The following is a 16062-nucleotide window of genomic DNA, read 5'->3' as shown; positions in this document are numbered from 1 at the left end:
TTTCAGGCACTTGGACCAGCACTACCAACCCAATGAGTCCTTGGTGCAAGGTCTCTCAACCAAAGAAATTCCAGTTCCAAAGACATTGCTGGGGGATGGGTTCCTTCCAAGTGAAAAGATGGAGTGTTGGGCCCAGGATGATGGGGGAAGCAAGATTAGGAATTTACAGGAATCATTGGACAGGAAGTGAATTTCTTCAGACCGTGCACTTGGGGGTAGGAGCCAAGCTGGACTGGTTCTTGGATGGGGCAGAGAAGCTGCCAATATCATTCAGATTAAGTGTGCACAGAACACGTCATTTTAGAAAATGCTTGCGAAAGGAGATAACTTCAGACCAAAGTTCTATTCCTGAGTGTTCCACGAGTATCCACGAACTTTGTACTGAAGAAGAAAATCAAATGTAATGAACCACACTCTCAACTACACACAAAAATATGTGGAAAATGTACTTCAAAGTAAGAGAAAATACGATAGTAAGTTACAATCCAAATTAGTACTAGATCGATTTTATTTTTCCCATGAACATTTTTTTTCCTTCTCTGCTTCTGTATACTGAGTCTGCAAGAGTAAACGGCTCTCCTTTGATAGATCTGCCAAAATTGGCACATGGGATAGCGCAAAGATTAACAACCAGCATTGCCGTGAGGAAAATACAAGGATGTTATTGTAGAAATCCATCCACTGTTTTCCTCCTTCGTTTATTTCCACACAGCCCCTTTCATCTTCCATGAACCCAAACAGCCAGTTGCAGCTCTGGAAATCTTCCCAGGGTGTATTGAATCATGGATCTCCAATAAGCTTTGCCCGTTCCTAAAAGGGGACCACCAATTCACATCCAAGAACGGCAATCATGGCTTTGACACTCTTCACAGATAAAAATTACAGCCATTCCAGGGCTATTCCTAGGCATGGACTAGCATGACCCAAATCAGGGGACACGCTGTAGCAAAAAACTGGGAGCACACCTTGGAACCAATGCAAGAGGAGCAGAGACCACCACGAGCCAAGTCCTGGCAACAAGATCTATAGTCAGGAATTTGCCAGGCAGACAAAGGGACAGGAGTTGTGACCCAAGGTTGACCGTGGGAGGGACTGGCTTGATTGCAGAAGACAGCAGGACCGTCAACATCTCTAGGGTGTGGATTCTTTTGAGAAGACGGATGCATGTGTTCCCTTTGGCACTGCTGGGCATCTTGTGAGCTCCATGTGGGATCCCACCCTGGCCTGGCATCCATGATCAAGCTACCTCTTCCCTAGTGGGACGCAGGAGTAAGTCATCTCTTGTGCCCCTTCTGGAAGTTTCCCAATACCTACATCATACTCTCATTGTTTAATTTCCCTTTGAGTCTGTGCTATGAAGCTGTTTTGCGAGGTAAAAGCATCTGTTCTTTGTTATTATTTGAGATATGTCTTAATCTTCTTATTAGATTATAAAGTCCGTGGAGGAAATTATTTTTATCTTATTCATCTTTTTATTATCAAAATTCCTACAAACTATGTACCTAGAAGCCACTGGCTGACTAAACACGCACAATTCCCTTGAGTGGAATCCAAGGACTTGAACTCAGATGCTATGAGTATGGTTTCAACTGACGGAAGAATTTTGAACTCAGATTCCAGCTGGTATGATCTTGAAGGACTCCAGATAAAATATTTCTTTGCTCCTTAAACAGGGGTACAGAGAGGGTCCGGCACATAGACAAAGTCACAGGGCAGTGTGCTACACCATCCTGGAGCATCCATTTTTGGCTTGTGCTCTACACGAAAGCCTTCTCTTTGTTATTGAACAGATAGGAATATGCTGTGCAGAAGACAAAAATCCCACAGATGGATTACATAAGACATGAGTCATCACCTGGGGTAGATTGTCATACACCTGTTTACCCTCCCTTGCCATTAAGATAATTCAGTGAAGCGTGTGATCCTCAAAACATAAAAAAAAAAAAGAGCAGAAAGATGATCTTATTTTACATGATTTCTGGACTTGGGCCTCAACGGATAAGCACCCAGACTCCAGGGCAAACGAATCTGGATTTGAATCTCAACTTGGCCACTTTCAAGCTGTGTGACCTGGTAAAGTAGACAAGAGAAGCCTCAGTTTCTCTGTTAAGTGGGGATAAGTGGTTTGTTAGAGGCACTACATGAGATCATTCATTTACATGAATGAGATAATTCACACCGTGTTGTAAGTGATAATGCTTTAATAAACGTTAATTATTATTCTGTTATTATGACGAGGAAAGATGAGTACTTAGAAGGCTGAAAATGAAAAATTAGATGATACAAAGCAAGCACGCTAAAGAATCACAAGCTGCAGTTCACAGAAGGTCGTGCGAGAGCTCAGGAGAGCCCGGAGGAGCCAGCATGGGCAGAGGTGAGGGTGGGAGGCTGCTGGTCCAGCAGCGGGAATGTCACTGGACCCCAGGCCCCAGGAAGGCTGATGACATGGACCCCAGTCCTAGAGATGCTAGTGTGCACAAGTGACATTAAAATAAGACTTCTGCCCAATGATGGTCTTGGAACCAAAGAGAAACCTGATTTGATAGAAAGAACACTTATGGAAACGAGACACATGGCTTTCCCAGGGCTCAGACAACCAGAAGCCCAGAGAGAAATCTCTCAGAGATGATTAACTACACAAATCTCTGTAAAAGCCTTCCTTAGGCATGGCGGCTCCCCAACAGAAGGCCTTTAACAAATGTCATTGTTGACGGCATGGCCATCCTCGTGGTTAGAGGTCGAGGGCTGCTGCCCAGCTGGGCCCACCTCCATCCCTGAGTCTTGTGTTTTGGAACCAAACGGAGTCTAACCCCTCGATGGTCTGTGTTTGGTTTTTGCAGGAAACCAATTCTCTCACACTGTGTCGCAACCTGCAAGGCAAGCACATTCTAAGAAGAAGGCAACACAAGCAACAAGACGGTCAAGGTACCGAGCTGATGTCCAGGCCCCCAAACAGCATCCCTTTCAGCCATAAGTCCTGGGGTAGAAGGAATCTTGTATGTAGGGTTTGGGGGTGGAGCCGTGAGATCCCAGCTCTGAGGAGCGGCAAGCAGAGGCAGGCGTAGGGGGCCGGTGGGGGGGGGGGGGGGCGGGGGCGTGGTTCTCATTCCAACTCAGTAACTCTTTTCAATTAGGAGGCTTCCAAACTCAGGACTTCTTCAAGTTGCCTTCAGCTATGATGGTGCAATCGCTTTTTGAATGTTAAGCAAGTTTTGTTTTGAGCATACATTACATTAAGCAGGTGTTTTAAGCTATACTTGCTTTTTATTAACACTGGATATTTTTCTGGGCATCAAAGGATTTCAGACTCTGTCCTGCCATCCCCATGGACCTGCTCTCGGGAAAGGAGACCCCAGGGGAGGGCCTGCACTCACACCCGCTCAGCCCCAGGCCTCGCTCTGCACTGAACACTCTCACATATTGAGTTTTCTTATAAGATTCCCTGTAAATGGAGACTCTGCCACTAAGCACCAAAGGTACCAGTGGACATAACCATGCCCTTGTTGGGGATCGAGGCACCTGCATTGTCCCTGCTGTAAGTCGCCCACTCGGGTCACCCTGGCCTTCGGGGTCACTGGGCCTTTCCTCCCTCAGTCATCATCTGGGGACCTAAGAAACCACAGGTTCTGGGACGCACATGAAGCTTAGCAGAGGCTGGCACTCCTGATGCTTTTCTTGAAGGTTAAGGGCAAATCAAAGGGTCCTGGCTCCTCCCCCACCACCCTTCTCAGAACACTGATAACCAAACCCACGTCATGAGGATGCAATGCCGCCCGGTGGGAGAAGGCTGCTTATCGGGCCTCCACCCCGGGGCTCTCCGCACAAACAAAGAAGCTCTGTGGAAGGCTACTGACGTCATTTTGATCAAAACTTCAGGGTTGAAGATTTGGGAAACCAGCCAGCCTTTCACCTCCATCCTTCCCAAGCCCGGCTGTGGTCATCCAATGTGTGTGGACTCCCACACTACAAAGTTCTGGAATTAAAGGACTCCAGTGATGAGGGAGACCCCCTCACCGGGGTCTTCACCGTCCCAAACACTGGACAACAGCTGAGGAGGGGACAAGACCCAGAGGTTTTCTATCAATGCTGTATGGTATAGAAGACAAACCCCACATCCTAAGAGGGCCTCAGGAAGCCCTGCTCTTCCCTCTTGGGTCTCACAGCTCCCTTTGCTCAGGGAAGTGAAGGAGCCCAGGCACGAGGGGCAAATTTGTGACAGAGCATGGATAACCCCACTCCGGAAATCCAGTGCTCGTTGAGTCTTTCTTGCTCCAGCTTCCAGGCCAAAGCTTGACCTTTGACAAGTCTCTCAGCTGTGGCCACATCCAGGAAACGGGTGTGAGTGAATGAGCGCCTGCCTGTCTGGGCAAACATTGCCCCAGGTGAGTTTTGTTCCCATGTTTTAAATCCTGCAGAATGGATGGTCTCCTCAAGGCAGCCGACTCTTCTGGAGCTGAGGAAACCAATATTAGTTAGTGTTTTTGCTTGGAACAGAAAAAACGATGGCTGCCGTGCCCACCATCTGGAATTGCCTGGTCAGTGTGTGCTGACGTATTCTCTGTAATGGGAATTATGTTCTTGTCATCAATGCAGAGGGCACCCAGCTGACTCCTTAGGACCCAGGTGTTTGTGAGGAAGCAAGACTGAGCACCAAGCTTGTAAGCAGGAGCCTAGGAGAAGCATTGGTTCTAATAATTGGGGATAATTTGGTCCTCCAGGATATGACCTGGAGAATCCATGAAGATTTTCTTGGTTACAACTAACAGAAATTCAGTCCATCCTAGTTGGAGTAAAAAGGGAAATACACGAGAATACAATTGAGTTGTCTCATCTAAGGAAATAAACATGGGCTTCAGGAACAATTGCAGCCAGGGAATTGACTGCCCACAGGACTCCACGCTCCATCGTGTCTCCACTGTGCTCTGAGCATCGGCTCCCTTTCCTCTCAGCACAGAAGTGCTTCCTCTGTATGGCGGAGAGCATGGCTGCCAACCGCGCCTGAGATTCCTATCTCGTGGCTTCCTCCACCAAATAGCAGCCCATCCTTTCCCATGTCCATTTCAAACCATTCCTGGAGGAAAGCCCCGTTGAGCAGGCTTGGGTCAGGCCCATCCCTGGACCAAACAGTCGAGGCCAAGAGTAAAGGCCTCATTCAGAAGGGAGACCCACCACAGGAGAAGGGATATGGCCTGGGCAGACCAAAGAGGAGGGGTCCCAGCCCCTGGGCTCAGCCTTTCCATGCTAAAGCAGGAATTGGCAAAGTGGGGCCCCTTGGCAAAATCTGGCTGACTGCCTGTTTTTATAAATAAAGTTTTATTAGAACACAGCCACACACCACTGCTGTCATGCTACGACGGTAGAGTTGAGTAGACCTTATGCCCAGCAAAGCCTGAAATACTTAGCATCTGGCCCTTAACAGAAAAAGTTTGTTGGCCCTTGTGCTAAAGGTTAAGACATCCCGGAAGGGTCCTCAGGGCTGGACCAAGCTCATAAAGGGACATCCTCCTGTCTCAAGGCTTATGCTGTTTAGAAGCATCCCATGAAATAATAAAAAGGACACTTTGTGATTTGGGGCTGAATTTAGTAGAATCTTACAGTATGTAGCTTTTTCAGATTGGCTTTTTTCACTTAGTAATAGGCATTTAGGTTTCCTCCATGTCTTTTCATGGCTTGACAGCTCATTTCTTTCTAGTGCTGAGTAATATTCCATCATGTGAATGTACCACAGTTTATTGATTCACACACTTACTGAAGGACATCTTGGTTGCTTCCAAGTTTGGGCAATTATGAATAAAGCTGCTATAAACAAGCGTGTGCAGGTTTTTGTGTGGACATAAGTTTTCAACTCCTTTGGGTAAATACCCAGGAGCACTCTGGCTGGATCATATGGTAACAGTATGTTTAGTTTTATAAGAAACCGTCAGACTGTCTTCCAAAGTGGCTGTACCATTCTACATTCCTAGCAGCAATGTGTGAGAGTTCCTGTTGCTCCACGTCAGTACCAGCATTTGGTGTTGGCAGTGTTCCAGATTTTGGCCATTCTGGTAGGTGTGTAGTGGTTCTGTGTCATTTTTTTTTTATTGAGATATAATCAACATATAACATGATATTAGTTTCAGGTGTGCAACATAATAATGCTGTATTAGTATATATTGTGAAATGATCACCACAATAAGTCTAGTTAACAGACACCACCATCCATAGTTACAAATCTTTTTCCCTGTGATGAGAACTTTCAAGATTTACTCTCTTAACAACTTTGAAATACACAATATGGTATTATTAACTGTAGTCGCCACATTGTGCGTTGCATCCCCGTGACTTATTCATTCTGTAACTGCAAGTTTGTACCTTTTGATCACCCTGACCCATTCTGCCATTCCCCTCAACCCCCAACCCCCGGCAATCATCAATTTGTTCACTATATCTATGAGTTTGGTTTTTCCTTTGTTTTTTAGATTCCACATATAAGTGAGATTTTTTTTCCTTTGCAGAACTGTACTATTTAACTTGTGCTGTCATTGCCCAAACTTGGGAGCCCCTACCCCCTAGAGGATCTCTGCGGACCCTGGGACTAGAGGAAATGAGCAGAGACAGCTCTTCCCCACCTTGTGCATACATGTTCACCAGGCAGCCTGTCTGCAAGAGTGTTCTGGTCAGCTTGAAGTCTTTCAGCGGAACTATTAAAAAGGCGTTCACCGGTCCTTGATGGGGCTCAGGTATGTTGGTAAGGACTGGGGAATCTACACCCAAGATGATGTGAGCAGGCCTCCCCTAACACATTGCTCATGCCCACATCCCGGAGTTAGAGGAAAAGCAATGCTCCTGCTTGATCCCAAGTCCAGTATTAAGCCCCTTGGCCTCTCAGAGAGAAATCAAGGATGGAGAGACTGCTGGCTCAAGCCTCCTGTCCCTCCGCATCTCCATATCCACCCCCCTTTCCCCAGTTCACACAAGAAGAGGTAGGTGAAATGAACGAACAGTCCCCTGGGCCACAGCCCTAAAGTCAGGAAGTTAAAGGTCAAGCAGAGGGTATGGATTTCCTCTTTGGGAGATTTTCTTTGCAGTTTGGCTGGATTCCCAGACCACCACCTCTCCTTGGCTTTTCTAAGCTCGCTTTGTCTTCTTCTCCTCATGGGGCTGAGGTTAGAAGTTCACGGGTGAGCGTCCCCGACATTTGGGTGGCCTGGGATGAACACCAGGAACAACTGCCTCTCAGCCTCAGGGTAAAATGGTTTCTCTGGCCTAATCTTTCAGGCCAAGGTTGGTTCACCACGTGATCCAACCTTTGCCAGATCTGAAGACCATGCTGGAGCTTAGCGCGTGAGATCAGAGCTGCAGCTGGGATACACCGATCCCCCAGGAGATTGTCCTCTGAGCATGTACCTCCCTCGCAGACCTCAGGGGAAGGGGAGATGGGCTGAGGGGGAATTAGGATTCTTCTGGGTCCACTGGCCTGCTATTATCTCATTATCTCACCTCTTTCCCCAGATATACCCACCCTGATGCCCTACCTCAGAGAAGAATGCTTCATCCACATCCCGGAATAGAGGCGATCACTGACCCCAACTTGCTGTCCACTTCTTTCTGAGCATGAGGACAAGGGAGCCATCCCAGGAAGGTCCTGTCCTAAGGGTGCTTTCTGCTAGCAAGATATTGTCACAAAAAGAGCTGCAGAATTGGGGATTTCTTTTGAGTGAGACCAAAATACATTTCAAGCTCATTTTCTGAGGCCGTAAGACCCTTTTTGAGAAGCCTTGTAGAAGCTGTCCACGTCATGGAGTTTATCTAACCCAGATTCCGGGATTGTTGACTGTCCACTCATCACCATTCTTAGCAAAACTCCCAAGGACAAAAAAACAAGCCAGATAAACACTGCTAGGAAGCAAACCAAATATGCCGTACCACACAAGGCACCATTCATGCCCACCACACGTCAGGCGGGATGCCTAGAGACCATCACCCCATGGTTCCCTGGGAGATTTGACAACCTCAGAATGACACCCCCACTTAGAATACAGCAGGGCCCACTGAAGTTTCCACGTGATCCCACTGGGAGACCTGGATGTGCTTTGGAACACGTCCTCCCAGAGGTGAGGTTCCAACATCTGGACCAATTGAGAGAAGAAGGAAGAATCCTGCTTTCTAAAACTTCCTGGCACTGACCATTCATTATTTCATCACGAGGCTGGGTTGTAGGTAAATCCTTTCCTTATTTATCTTTCCTCCTAACAAAGAGTGCCAGAACTAGAAGTTTCTTTCATTAATCGAAGTGGGTAAAAATCCAGCGTCCCTTCAGTGAGAAATAGCTTCAGGACAATGAAACAGAGATTGACTTCTTTCAATTCCTTGTGGCAGGATGACTGCTGAGCCTCCATCAGTCCTCAAAACAGGGACAAGTGACACCTGTTACTTTCCTCATAGAGTTTTGATTTGTGCCCACATGGCTGAAAACTAGGTAAATGATAGCAAGGCTGCCTTCCAGGTCCCAAAGAAAACAAGACTAAATAATGGCAAGGTTCAATCTCCTTCAGATAGACTGAGAAAAAGGATGGAGTTGTCCAAACGAAGGACAACAGGAGTTTAGAAATTATTCCACCTGTTGCAGGGGTCCTCCTTTTAGTGGTCGGCCCCTTCTGAAGCTGTATTTGCTCATCTCTGAGGTTGAGCATGGATGAAAGCTGGGGGAGAGGGGCTGGACCCTCAAGCTAAAGCTCCTTGTTTTCCAGGGCTATTTGCTGTGTTTTCTTCCTGGACCCATACCAGACACACCTGTTTGAAAGAAAAGACAGAGACTGTTTAATCAACAGAATAAGTAGATTTTCTTCCCGCTGTTCTGAATGGATTGCTTATTCTTACAAGCAGAGACACGCTGCTCTCGCTTGCTTTCTAAACAAATGCCACCCACTTGTTTCTAAATCTGACTGCACATTGAAAACACCTGGGGGGCTTGCGAGAAATACAAATTCCCAGACTCCACTCCCTCTTCCCCCTCCCCCCGAGATTCTGATCCAGTTGGTCTGCCTGGGGCCCAGGAATCTGAATGTTGAGCAAGCATATCTGGTGACACAGAGTGCTAGACTCCAGGGACAGCATGGTGACCCCACTACGCCATAGCGAGCATTGGCATGCTAGAGTAGAAAAAAGGAACCCGGAGATCTCTAACTCAGCCTCCTCATTTTGCAGAGAAATGACACTGAATAGGAGCGTTGAGAAAGACCTACTTTAATCAGGCTGCGATGCTGCGAATGCTCAGCGTCTGCATAGAATTGATTGCCTCTCACTGAATTTGGAATTAAGAATAGGGTTCTGGAAAGGGTTGGGAACAAATATCCTTACAAGAAAAAAAAAAAGGTTTATTAGGAGTCATCTGTACAGAAAGAAGCCTTTGTTCAGGAAAGATGGCTTTGAGAAAGCAAATATTAGTGAAAGATGCTCTGTCAGAGGAAGGCCCGGGGCGAATCCGGCCTGGAGCACAAGGCCCGCTCTTTGTCCGGCCATCTGCAGCCTGCGTCTGAATGCCCCTTGAAGAAGCAGGGGCCCCAATGGCTGATGGCTTTTGGACTTCAAATAAAAGAGAAACAAAGCGATTCTTAAACAAAAGAACTGCTGTCTGAAAGCAATTCTTAAAGAGAAAGAACCCTATTGATGTGTGTGCTGCTCAAATGGAGCTTAATTAGGCCACACATGCTAATGCGCTGGGGAGAGACCCCCAAATCCAATTCCCTTCTTTATTTCTAGACCGAGCAGGAAATCTGTGTCACTGAAGTCTGCCTTGGGAGCTCTACCTGGACCGTCAGATCTTAGGTCGATTAGGGTGCCCTTGGAGTTACCCCTAATGACATGTAAACTCATAAGTGAACAGCTTTGGGTGGTCTGTGCCCACCCTTCACCCCAATTATTGAACCACAGGCTCCAGAAGTAGAAGAGACCTTTCTGGGCACCTCATCCGTGGGTCTGCCGGGCAGCGATGAGCACACTGTGGGCTCAGCATGGACCAACACAGTCCTAGCTAAAGGTGAGTATAATTGTTTCCATACTTCTGGGCCTTTCCAGTTCTGTTCCACTGAAATCTCACCATGAAACAGGGGCCCCTTGAAGAATATTCTTAAATGAAGTGAAGTAGGACAGAGCGGGGCCTCCCTGGGCACTTGCCCCGCAGTTGGAATAATTTGTAGACTGACTGAGATCCTTTGAGGTCACCTCTTTAAACATTTAAAAATGTCTGCAGTGCTCTTATCCATGAATTTCTAACCATGTGGCTCATGATATAGAGCTGACAAAATTCAGGTTCCTTGATCTATCCTCAAGTAGTTAGTGACAGAGCTGGACAGCACCTAAATGTCCCAACACCCACTCCTTGCACATCAGTGTGCAGCCTTGAAGTCGCATCTTCTGTTGATGTTAATTTCAGAGTTGTTAGATCTTGCCTGAGTAAACAGTGGCATCTCATCTTCCTTATGTTTGTAAGGAATCTTCTGGAAGATTCTGGCACACCACTGTAGCAAACACACCTTCATGTGACCCCCCCAATGAGTCAAGCCTTTGTGTAACCTCCTCCCCTTGAGTGTGGGATGAACCTGTGACTTGCTTCTAACCAACAGAACAGGCAAAAGGTGATGGCTGTCCCTCCCATTACGTTATCCCATTTTGTTCTATGGGATAGTCACGCCCGTGATTATGCTACACTTATGAGACTCCCTCATAGGTACCTGGAGTAAAAGATTCTCCTGCTGGTCTAAAGAAGTCAGCTGCCACGCTGTGAGAGGGCCACATGGCAAAGAACTGGGGACAGCCTTTCGATGTTTATAGTAACTGCAGCTAACAGCTGGCTAGAAAACAGGACTTCAGTCCTACAGCCACAAGGACTGAGTCCTGCCAACAACCATGAGAGCTTGGCACCCCAAGCTCCTGAGAGGATCACAGTTTAGTTAACATCTGACTGCAGCCTTGCAAGACCCTGAGCAGAGGACCTGATTAAGTAGTGCTCAGAGTCTTGCCCTACAGAAACTGTGAGAGAATACATGTGCAGTGGATTCTCGTTATTTGCAGTAGTTATGTTTTGTTTTTGTTTTTGTGCTGAGGAAGATTTGCCTTGAGCTAACATCCATGCCAGTCTTCCTCTATTTTTTAGTATGTGGGCTGCCAGCACAGCATGGCCACTAGCAGGCAGTGTAGGTCTGTGCCGGGAAACCAAATCCAGGCCACCAAAGCAGAGCACGCTGAACTTAACCACAAGGCCACGAGGGTTGGCCCTGCAGTAGTTGTGTTTTATGAAGTCACCATGAGAAATGTATTAGTGCTGTGCTCCCGGGGAAAGACAGGGTCAGGTTCCTGTGAGTCTCTGGTCACAAGATTTTTGTCAACCAACCAATACATAATTTTGCTTTATGTACGTTTCTGTTTGAAGACACCTTATTTAATGTATATGTTGATTCATTAACACGGAATCCACAGCCAGCAGAACTCTAACTTATGCCTGAACGAAGCTTCTCTAACACACATATTTCTTCCATAAGGTACGCCACAGCCTTCTTGTGCTTAGAAGCACTAGACAGCACTTCAGCATGATGCCTGGGGGTCACCTAAAACAGTGAAATCACCCCCAAAAAGCACAAAAATGCAAAAACCGTGGCACTGAATAGACCACATCAAGGGCTCTTGTCTATGGTATGAAAGCAGAAAACAGAAAGCAGAGCCTCACCTTGTCCGACCCCAGCTGGGAGTGTGCACACTGGGTGACGTGAATTTTTTGCTACTCTGCACAAGTCTGCAAATGATGATGAAAGCACTGCAAGTATTTAGTTTTTGAGGTTTCTCAATAAATTTTATTTGCTCTATCTCAAGATATTAGCAGGTGCAGAATCTACAAAGAATGAGGGTAGACTATAGATTTGAAGCTGCTACATTCGTGGTAATTTGTTATGCAGCAATAGCTAACTAATGCAGTCTTTAACTCCAGTGACTCCTGAGAATATGTTCTTCCAGATGGACATTTCCAGAACTTCTCAGCATTAGCAAAGTATGAGGAGTTGAGAGACTTCGCTACACTTCATTACGATATGGTCTCTGTAGCTGGCTTGACTCATTCGCTCAGCCTGGCTTAAACAGTAGGTCAAATCTCTTCTATCCTTAAAGTCAAACGGCTCAAGCCTTCTTATTCTATAAGGACATTTATTTTCCTTTTCCAAGAATCCCACCGCCTTTCCCTAAAGGGTCAAAGAATCTAAGAGCTCATTCACCATCCGTGCCCCAGTCCATGCCCCAGTCAAGTTCACCAGGGTGGAGAGAAAATCAGGAACGCTGTCCTGTTCTCTTGCCAGGCCAGCCCTCAGCTGCTCTTGCTGTGGTCATTGCCCTGCTCTGTGGCTCCTAAACCCTTGGCTTACTGGCCACCAGCCCCTTTCCTTCATTCCTTACCATATGTGTGCAATAAACCAGATTTATACCTCAATAGACTCAAGCAAGGCCTCCTCTCCCACGTCTGCTCCCCTAGTGCAGACACACCTGCCACTGGACATGGCCTGGAATACCTAGAAGGCCAGACATGCCCCGACTTTGTTCTTCACAACTGCAGCTCTTGGGCCCCAGATGCCACACGCCTACAGCCCAGCTTCAGCTCTCTCTCCAGTAACCCAGCTGGTTGGGTTGACCCACATTCATAAAGCTTCTCCCAAGGATGGTACAGAGGAACAAGGAGGCAGTGTCTGAAGTGCTTTCCATTCCCAGTTCAACTTTGTGTCAGCGACTCCTGTGCAACTCTCCATATATGCACCCCCCTCGCCCTCCTCACTTGCCCCTTCTTCAAACCCAGGCTGCCCTCAAAAGACAGAAAAAATCCCACCCACTTGCATATAGTCCAAATATTATGAAAAAGGACCTTTGAGCGGGACACAAACCTTCTTACATCAGACTGCACTGCTAGCCGCAGCACAGGACTTAGAAAGACGAAGAGGACAACGTTGCCTTTATAAAAGAGGAAGAAAAATTGGATTGCCACACATAATTAGCAGTGTCTCTCCATCCCAAGGGCTTAGAAAGCCTTAGCTGTTTCCCCATGTTGCTAGGTTAATAATCATCTTCTGCTTCAATGCAGCAAAATAGGAGGAGAATTAATGATCCGTTTCATGGTAAGCGCTCACTGCGTCCCAGCGCAGGCTTACAGAGTGGCCTCAAAAAGTCAATTGCACAGACCTGCTCTACGCTTGCAGAATGGAGGGATGATCTAATGAAACCATAATTTCCCCTTCTTTGAAGCCTCTGCACAAAGTATATAGTTTTCCACTTCAGTTGACTTCCCCAGGGTTTCATATTGGTGGTGAAAGAGTGTCTTCTTGATCATAATCAATTAATGCCATGTTCCCAGATCACTGAGCATTAGCGATGCTCCCATCCCATTTGCAGAAAGCTGTAAAAAGTTAAATTTGGAGAATGAGGGACAATACATTAAAAGCAGTTTAAAGCATGTTAGCACATTCGCCTAAAAATAACGAAGATAATTGTAATAATTTATAACGTAATTCTGCTTAAGATTTCATTATGCTGTGACTTTGAGATTCCCTTTTCCAGAATTTATAACCGAAATGAATCTTAAAACAATAAAAGGAATCAGAGAATAAAAGCAGAAGATCCTTCATATAAAAAAAATATATACCCACGGGATCCTTCAGGAAAAAAAAAAAAAAGAATAGGACAAATTCAGGCACCAGTGATTACTCTCCACTTGATCATAAACGCATTTGCGTCACTTAAACCACATCACCTGCTTATAATATTCCACTGGGCTTCCTGCTCCAGCATTCTTTCTCCTTCCATGGATGAAGAGATTTGGCTTTATTCTCATTTGACTTCTTTATGCTAGACTTCTCCTTGATGGCTACATTCCAAACTAATATTTAGAACTGTCATCCAATGTCATTCGAAAAGTCTTCTGAAGCACTCATGGAAATCAAAAGGGATAAAGTAGCATTTTCCAAAATATGTCAGCAGTATTCCTATTTATACTTCACCTTTTCCCAAAAAGTATTTGGGATATCTCACTATTAGACATATAATAAAATACGATTTTAAGTAAGGGAAAAAACAGTGAGAATAATGGAAAACAAGGATTGACAAGTAAAAGTCTGCGCACCTGTTTTGGTCAACTAGTGCTGCAGAAGAACAGTGCCAAACTCTCAGTGGCATACATGTGTGAGCAACTTCCTTGCTCAGTTCGTGGATTAGCTAGGGGTAGCTCTCACTTCAGACTCGGGGCTCTGCTCCACGTTTCTCTAATCCTTCTTCGGGGACTCAGGGCCAGTTAGGGCATATTCTTCTCATTGTGATGACAGAGGCACAGGGAGGCAAATGGAAACGCACGATGCTTCTTAAGGTCTAAGCTCAGAAATGATAAGTATCACTTTCACTTTCCAATCTTGCATAAGTTCTTCTCTTGGGTGAACTCTAAACCAAAACTGTACAGGGAAAGGGATTCTGGGAAATGTAGTTCCCTGCCTTAGATGCATATGGCAGTGGTGGTGGTGGTGGTAGCGATGGTGGTGATGATGGTGGTGGTGGTGGTGAGCACGGTAGTAAGGGTGCTGTTGGTGATGGAAATGGTGGTAACAAACTGACAACAGATAATCTGGCACAATATGCAAAACGTTCAATTCCTGAGCACTTTCTGGAGACGGGCTGAAAATTTACCTTTGCAATTTTTAGAAATCAACGTGAAGGGGAAACATGATCAGTTACATGACCAAAGAGGCTGTAAGATACACCTTAGGGTGGAGTCATCTGTAATTCATCGTGGAGCGAGCCCTTTCATCGATGTTTTATATCCTTCATCAGTTCATCTGATGTTTATATCCCTCATCAGTTTTGAGTCACTCCTATATTTTATCAAATAATTCCACTGTTTTCTCTGCTCTTTCTTTCTATGACCTATGACAAAAGGTCTCACCATTTCACTCATATTTCCCATCTCTATCTTTGGGAGAGTTCTCCCTGACTTTACTTTTACTTTTTTTTAATCTCTAAAAGCTGTTCCTGTGTTGCAATTTTTTCTTTTTCATATCATCTTGTTCTTGGTTTATGAACTCAAAATTTTAAATTTCTCTATTTATTGGAGTTTTGTTCTTAGTTTTTCTTTTGTATCCCAAATTATCCTGTTTCTTCTGGGATCTATTTTTCCTGTTCCTGTGTCTAGGCCTTTCTCACTTGAGGGGCTAGCTCTTCTCATTTGCCTGGTATCCTTGATTTTCTGTTTGAGTTTGAGAACAAAGGCTGGGTATCTGCTGTTTGTTCTCTGCTGTGGATCTATATGGTCATTGCGTGTTCAATTATTTTAGGAATCAGGCTGTAGGATTTTTGCCTGGGATAGCTAGCTACAGGCTGCCTCTTCTATGGGTGGGGAGAGGGATGGTAAGTGGAGTGCTTGTCACCTCTGGGAACTTCAATAACCCCACTGCATTCCCCCTTAATCTGTTCTAGGGAGTGACTTTTCCCACATATTTCATCAATACACTGCCATCTGACTAGCAGCGTCTGCACTCTCCATTAAAAAATCCATAACTTCTCTGACTATTTGCCAACTTCCTCGTATATTCAGACTCCCTCTCTATTAATAGCATTAAATGGACTAAAAATTAACATAGCTTTATAGTATTTTAACATTTGGAAAAGCCACTTCCCCTCATAATACTTCCATTTCCAAACATTTAAATTTATTCTCATCACTTTTTTCTTCCAAATGAACTTCAGAATTATTTGGGGAAGTTTCTCTAAAAACATTATACAGGTTTTGTTTGGACTTATTTTAATCGTGTAAATTGGAAAGTTTTGTCATACCAAGTAGTTTTATCATCCAGGCCATATTAGGTAACATATTATTATTACACATTTCTTAGTAAGTGTAATAATAATATTTATGTTCATAATTATTATGTTTTCTGAATGGTTATAGGGTATAAAAAGACTTGATTTTTATTTATTACTTTCATATTCAACCGCTGAATTCTATCAACAACCCACGTATTATTTTGATTGATATTCTGGGTGTTTACATATAATCACACTGGCTGG

The 16062-nt window shown here is 45.2% G+C and overlaps 1 long non-coding RNA gene across 1 annotated transcript; it reads right to left on the bottom strand.

Moving 5' to 3' along the window:
- Positions 1-493: 493 nt before the first annotated feature.
- LOC139041032 (uncharacterized) lies at positions 494-9279 on the bottom strand. The gene is made up of 3 exons (XR_011495493.1): positions 9225-9279; positions 7515-8772; positions 494-2870 (listed from the first exon to the last, which is right to left on the bottom strand). It is a non-coding gene; the product is annotated as an uncharacterized lncRNA (long non-coding RNA).
- Positions 9280-16062: the final 6783 nt, after the last annotated feature.

The sequence above is a fragment of the Equus asinus genome, chromosome 19 (assembly GCF_041296235.1).
Source record: "Equus asinus isolate D_3611 breed Donkey chromosome 19, EquAss-T2T_v2, whole genome shotgun sequence".
Lineage (NCBI taxonomy): Eukaryota > Metazoa > Chordata > Mammalia > Perissodactyla > Equidae > Equus > Equus asinus.
Note: the sequence above shows the minus strand (reverse complement) of the source record. Positions and strands in the feature narration are given on the sequence as shown.